General features: G+C 46.4%; 1 long non-coding RNA gene across 1 annotated transcript; it reads left to right on the top strand.

Moving 5' to 3' along the window:
* The first annotated feature begins 707 nt into the window (after positions 1-707).
* Positions 708-3,314, top strand: LOC119110349 (uncharacterized). The gene is made up of 3 exons (XR_005095477.1): positions 708-793; positions 2,441-2,511; positions 3,252-3,314. It is a non-coding gene; the product is annotated as an uncharacterized LOC119110349 (long non-coding RNA).
* Positions 3,315-7,504: the final 4,190 nt, after the last annotated feature.

Consider the following 7,504-nt stretch of genomic DNA (forward strand, 5'->3'; position numbering starts at 1 on the left):
TATATATACGTGTGTGTGTGTGTGTGTGTGTGTGTGTGTGTGTGTGTGTGTGTGTGTGTGTGTGTGTGTGTGTGTGTGTGTGTGTGTGTGTGTGTGTGTGTGTGTGTGTGTGTGTGTGTGTGTGTGTGTGTGTGTGTGTGTGTGTGTGTGTGTGTGTGTGTGTGTGTGTGTGTGTGTGTGTGTGGTGTGTGTGTGTGTGTGTGTGTGTGTGTGTGTGCTCTTGTGTGCCGTGAAAACAGAGGACCAAATCCGGTTACACACCCAACAACCCGTCACTGCCGAGGTCCGGTATTCACTACCGAGGTCCAAATGCCGGACCTCGGTTTTCAGAGGCCTTAAATGAGATATTTAGTCTTGTTTGAACATGTTTATTCGATTTTCAGCTGGTCCTCGAAAAACGCAATTATACGCATTTTTACTTCCGGTTGTGTTAAGTGTGTTATCTTGGACGAACTGCGCGCGTGTGTAAGTTTTGCAGGTGGCAAGGTCACGTGGAAGAGAATAGAGATGAATAAGGAAATGCAAAATCACGCTGCTCCATGATGTGGTCTCATCACTTGTAAGTTGTTTGCGTTTGGTATAAGCATTTAAATCACATTGAATCACGTTGAAACTGGTGATGAAAGATATTAATGTAAATTGTGTTAAGTCACATGGGATACGTAGCTCTATCGTCGCCATTGCGCGTTCTTGGAACGAGCGCGGCGGTGACGTTGCGGTGTGCGGCCTCTCGGACGAGAAGACTGGGCTTACGTTGGATGCAAGTTATTGTCGTCCGGCAAGGTTTTAAAAAGTGAGTAGTAAATATTCGAAAGGGATTGGTGAACCCTGTTTACCGACAACTGTAGCTAATGGAGGACTGATTTGCCTTGATTGATTAGATAATGGTGTGCTGATAAGGATAGTTGCTGAAGTGGCAAACATTGTGTTAGCTTTTGAAGGTGGTTGAAGAGATTGACTTCAGCAATATTATGCAATTGTCTGGGTAGGTTTATCACGCTAGACCAGACGTTTGTAAGGGGGATGCTTGCAGTTTTTCTCATGCATTTGCAGTGAGTGTTGTATTACATTTAAAAAATGTTGCCGTTAGGTACTTACAGACATGTTCCCCAACCCCCTAGAACAACACGTTTTTAGAGGCTTTGGGCACCAATTTAGCCTTGAAGGGGAAATCATTACAAACATAAGGTTTTCCATACATCGGAACCTTAGTGTGTGGTAGATACCAGAGCATAAAAGGGTGTGTGCCACATTTGTATGGGTTTCAATTGAAATTAGCCATCTTGAAGATCATTCAGTATGTTACACAGTCCTGCCATTCTTAAGCACCCTTCTAATTTTGTAAACCTTTCTAGTTTCTGATCTACACACCTGCAAAGGTGCGAATATTATTTCGTCGTGGTCTTCAAATGCTGCCATTTCATTGGCCATTGGGCGATTAAGGCAAGCCATCATATGACCGTTGCGTCGTTCATATCCGGCTTTGTGAATACATTTTCAGACGTAACGGCCGTCGGTTGGCTCAAATCAATGTTGTGCAAGATTACGTAAGTTGTTCAGTGCATTAGCATTAGCAGAGGAGCATTTTTCACATAGCTAAGACAATATTAATAGCCTTATTCGTCGAAGAAAAACAGGGAGAATAAAGATATAGTTGAACTGATATTTCGGCAACATGCCTATATCGAAAAAGTAGCAGAAATAAATTCAAAATTGCCTGCTGGTGGCCCTACCCGATTTTTCAGCTTTTTTGGAAATAGAAAGCCAGTTTTTACAGGACACCAACTCTTAGAGGATTAAACAAAAAGTTATTGCTAGCCGTTACCACGATACGGTGCTTATCTAATAATTAAAATAGGCGACAATACGTGTACATGCAAACTAATTCAAGCAAGTAGGCGTCATGCATTACGCTTCGTTCAAACATACAAACAAGTTGAGGTTAACAGGTATCACAGTCGCGCATCAATTATACATGCAAGCGATTTCAACTGAACAGACATCGCATGTCACGCGTCAGGCGTCACTTCACATGTTAACTATTTTAAGCTAGCACACATCGCATATAAAGGCACATATCATGTTCGCAAAATCGGCCAGGATGAGCTTTGTATGTTAAAATTTGGTCGCTGATTTTTTGCAAGAATAGATTAAATTTTTCCCTACCTGGGTGGCCCTCTGCTCTGTAGACGACTTTGGGCTCTAAAAGGGGCATAGGGTCCATACCTCCCTCGATTTCAGCCTGAGCATGTTTTGCCAAAAAATGGTCACCGAAAGGGGTATTCCCTGTTTTGTTTGAGTCTATGTCGGGAAGTCCATACGTCCCTCACGTTTAAGATACAATGAACACCTCCGGGGCGCTAAAAACAAAAAAAATACTTACTTAGTCCTTAGTTAATCTCCACCCACTGAATAATTTTTAGCATTGTTGCTGTTTCAGGTGATGTTATAGCCACTGGACATTGAAGCGATTGAAGACCTGAAAGCCTTAGTGCGACCGGCTTGATTCAGGTCAGTTGATGTCAGGAAAGTCAAATTATTTAGGAAATGACTACTCTGAAGAGGGTGTGAATCATTTGTGACATGTAGAATTTGTTGTCATCAGCTCTAATCTAGCATTTCATGCATGCTTTTCTTTCTCTATCTACCCCATCACATTGTCCAACACTGCCAACACCACTGCATCGTCCGACCCCCACAAATATGCCACTACACTGCCTGGCTGCACCATCCCTATCAGTGCCTTAACCAGTAGGATGTCATTACAGTGCATGACACCATGCACCCCACCACAATGTCTGGGTCTACCCATCCCACCATGGTGTCTGACCCCTCCAGCTCCATGCGAGTGTCGGCTCCATGCAGCTGACCCCATTGCCCTGCCAGTTTCACCAGTGTCTGATCCTGCCAACACCCCCAATGTCTGCCTCCCCCCCTACCATTGTGTGACCATAACAGTTCCTGCATGGTGCGTGACCTCAGTGTAACGCCATTTTGCTATCTCATTCCACCATCCTCATCGCTGGTCTACGCAAGCACGTGTCGACTGTACCAGCCCCACTTTATTATGCAACCAACGCCACCACCACCTGCACCAACACCACTAACATATCGCGGCCTGCAATTATGTAGGTACACCCGCATCCGCGTTATTGAATGGTCTTGTCAACATTTAGTGCTCCTTCTCTGTGGCACCACCGGTGCATGGCGTCATTCTTGAATGAAACGTGCAAAAACATTTTTGTTCTCAGGTGGCTTATATGTATACCATTGGGAGAGTTAAAGAAGTTTAGTCCTCTAAAAGAAGTCCTCCGTAAAGTTTACTGCAACAAAGGTAACTCAGGCTATATTTGGGATGCTTAAGGACTTACGCGCAATAGCATTTTCATATGCTATTTGCAATATGGAGCATGATATTCTTCGGGAAGGACAGGTTTTGGGGCGTTCGGGTCAAGAGTTCGAGCTCATGGGTCCTCGAGAATATTTACCACGGGCACGGCTACCCGAAGAAAAATGAGAAGCATTGGCGATGGTGGAAATAGGCCTCGCAAGCAGTTTCCCTGCCAAATTCGAACAGGTGGGGTGCAGAAGTTGCTTTAAAAAGTTTTTAGTCACTGGCAGTCTCGGTCTTTTCATTGTATGTGAAATGTGTATGGCTTAGGATGTTTGCTGCAACATAGTTTCTTTAATTATTTCCTATGAATGGGACGATTGAACCAAGCCTTGGATCATTACTATATGTTGTTTTACGCATTTTACGACGGGATCAATGATATATATATATATATATATATATATATATATATCTATCTATCTATATCTATATCTATATCTATATCTATATCTATATATATATCTATATATACACATATATAGGTATATATACATATATATATATACATACATATGTATATATATATATATATATATATATATATATATAATATACATCACCAACGCCGGTTTGTTTGCGCGGAAATCACCGACGCTTTCATGAGCGTGGGGTCCGGCCGCTCACTGAACATAGCTTGTGGTAGCGGGTTTGGCTGCCACATCCGGCTCCGGGCCATAACGGTGTCGCCAAAAGCCCATCGAGGGGACACTAAGCATGGTTCTGGTCTGCGCACTCCGGGCAGACCAAAATGCCTGCGAAGAGACCTCGTCTGCGGGGGCTAGACAGACGAGTGTCTCGCAATGGCGTGGAGAAGCCCATCCGCAGCAAGGAGGGGTGTCGGTCTTCCAGCGTGTCACGTTGTCAAAAACAGTTACGGCGTTGGTTGTGCATTGGGGCTGCCTCCCATCTGTTTCGCGGCCAGCATCACGGTGTGACGTCGGATAGTTTCAAATGCGATGGTCAGGTCAGCGGTTTGGTTGTCTGGCCTTTTTGTAATTTTTGTTGATGCATTCACATATAGCGTGCAATCACACTCACAATACGCACTCGATCCAAAATCATAAATCAAATATATCATAATGTTTGCATCATGGCGCACACTACCTTCATCCTGCACTACCCGCGATATGGCAGTGATCAGAAAACTGTCCACTCTTACCAACCAGCCAGTAGACACACACTTGGGCTAGGAGGGCGTACTCGCCCGGGGGCTGGGATGACGGTCTGTGGGCCACCGCCGCCTGTCTGTCGTAGTTTCGTCATTTCTTATTGATGCATTGTTTGAGCTTAGAGGCAATAAGCTTTTTACCACAACTCGTTTCGGTTATGCCTCGCTGTCTTACGACTGTTTACCGTATGGCGTGCATGAACAGCATGGCATTGACAGGGCGTAGTAAGCCTAGGACATCAGGGCATGGACTCGCAATTGCCGCATGCGGTCAGCGATGATACTGGAACTGTTGCTCTTCTCTAAATCGATTCCCATCGCAGCTGTGCGTGCGTGGCTACAGGAATGAAGACAGGCACGCCATAGTTTGCCAACGGGCGCGCGTACCATGCATGAGGGCCGTCCGAATCACGGTAGCTGCTGATCGCGTTGACGATGAATGTTGGCGACTCTGCTGTTGTTGGCCTAATTTCAGGTTAAGTTCGGCTGCGTGGCTAGAGCTTAGTACGATTTATTGTTGTCCCCCTCTCTCCGCCCCCATCGCCGCCCCATCACTTCCTTCTTCTTGACGGCAGTGCATGTGCTCTAACAAGATGGGTAATATGTTACGCGGACGGGAGGCATGTGGCCTCCGATATTCGTTCACGGATTTGCTGTGAACTGGAAAGCTATCTTTCGGGACACGACTATTGCACAGCTATTTTAATTCCACCCACCCGTGAGCCATCAGCGTGGTGCATGCCCACGCTTCTGAAACACAAGCATAACTTTCTTTCACGTGGGGGTCACAATCCTGTTCTGAACTGAAATTTCTCATATCTCACCCGTTTTCGGCTTTCCAGATTACTCCCCGAGAGCGACCACTCGTTAAGGATGCGAGTATTTGAAGTTCCGCTTTCAAGCATTGGACGGCCTGCAAATTACCATTGGAGCCAAACTGTATGCATTTTCTAGATGATCTTAAATACGGAGCGGTATTCTAAAGATGTAGTTGTGCAGTGTGTAGTTCGTAGATTACGAAAGAACGGAGCGAGAATACAGTTGGCGTTCCGTTTTGGGTCAGTTATTTTGTTTTCCTTTTTCCATGTTTTAAAGTCGCTGTGCTTTATGCTCAGGATCGAAGCAAAATGTACAGGAGTAGGCTGCGATGTGATGCGTGTTGTATAAAACCAATAAACCAAAAATGGCATCTCTGTCTGCAAAGGGAAAAATCTGGACGAAGTCGACTACCTCAACAGCGCACCAATGGCAGAAGAGGGACGGTCCGGAGGACATGGGTGAAGACGATTGTGTGGTGGAGGTCGCAAATGTCCTACCTGGACAAAAAGCCAAGAGGGGAAGGGAGACTTGTTTCGTAGGAGACATCTTCACATCGAGAGACTACAATGACGCTCAGGAAAAAAACACCACTGGCAAAAAAGACGTATTGCCTGGTGCAATGCGGAAAAGGCAGCTGTGATGAGGCAGCTTGGCATGTTTGTTAGCCACATGGAGGTTTCTGGCCAAGCTGCATGCTTACGTGCCCTGTCAGCAGAAAATGCTCTGTCCTAGCGCTCATGGAGAGATGTTAAATCCATGTCCATAACGTGATTGTTAGAGCACGTCGTAAGGCGAAATGAGTCTCAGTGACTTACACATTAGATGTCGACTTCGTTCACGTTTGGATGATGCTCGCTAGTAAATTTCGCAACGACAAAAACGATCTCCTTGTTGTTTGCTCCCGTTTATAGTAGCAATCTGTGTAGGTGGAGCTGATGAACGGTGAAAAAGCAGTGCTCACCAAGGGCAGTGTGGCGAGATTTGCAATTCTGGGCGGAAGATGACACCTAAGCACGGAAATAGACCCACCCCATTGGTAAAAACGCGTTATACCTGAATGTCAGTTTGGAAGCAAATTAGGTGTGTCATTCTCCCTGTCGCATCTTTCCAATACAGGATTCAATGCAAATGCTTCTTTCTCTACGTCATTTTTGAGATCCGTTGGCAAATCTGACACCACTACACTTAACCAAAGCACACTTGTTACATTGGGAAGTGGTGGGCCACAGGGGCCTTTGACTAGTTTTTGAAGACTGGAATGGGCGCGTGGGCGTCGAGCACGAAATCTCGCATCAGCCAAACAGCCGACATGTTTATGAGGCAGCTCGTTTGGCTTCAGTGACTGACTGCAATGACTGTAACGACTGACTCATTGATTTTAGTGTTGCACGGTCCTCCTTCCTCGGTCAGCAGCTGATTGCTACATCCCGCCGCACCATGGATTCCACTTGTATGAAGAAAGTGCATATGCGTAATTGACACGTATATAAAAACCCAACACATACGCAAGCCGTGGGAAAGGCACATTTAACAGGTAGCATGAGCACGTGACTCACAGTTACACCAACAGCGAACCATTCACCCACACTCATTCGCATAAGAGGCCATCATTAAGTAGACCGCTGCACTGACGCCGGCACAAGCCGTATCCCAAAAACGGACCACAAACTGTGCACCCCACCAATGGAGGCCGCCGCGCACTCGCGCCGCCAGTCACATCCACAGCATCAGAGGCTGTGTGCTGTCGCCCTAAGACACCGGGGTTCGCGAGCAGGGTCGAGCAACATGGGGCTTTGTATACTGACTGGAACACCGACAGTGTAGAAGAGACTGTCGGAGTCACCTGCGAATGAGATGAACGGCGGCTGCCCGCTGAAGCACCTGAAACTGCAGTAGCTCGGTCAGCAGATAAGCAGTTCCAGCAGCCCCTCGAGTCAATTTTTCCACCGCTGTCTGGGGCGTCGCCTCCGTTGCCCGCTCCTCAGCCCCGGCCGCCCCCTGCTGCAACCGTTGCAACAGCAGAAGCTTCGGGAAAACCGCCGTCGAGTAGTGTGCCGCCGACCGGGTCATTGATGATTCTTTAGCACTGTTAGCACTATTAGTGCTAAAGGGTCATGGAAACC

This window comes from Pollicipes pollicipes, unplaced genomic scaffold (assembly GCF_011947565.3).
Source record: "Pollicipes pollicipes isolate AB1234 unplaced genomic scaffold, Ppol_2.1 Scaffold_7231;HRSCAF=8579_pilon_pilon_pilon, whole genome shotgun sequence".
Classification (NCBI taxonomy): domain Eukaryota; kingdom Metazoa; phylum Arthropoda; class Thecostraca; order Pollicipedomorpha; family Pollicipedidae; genus Pollicipes; species Pollicipes pollicipes.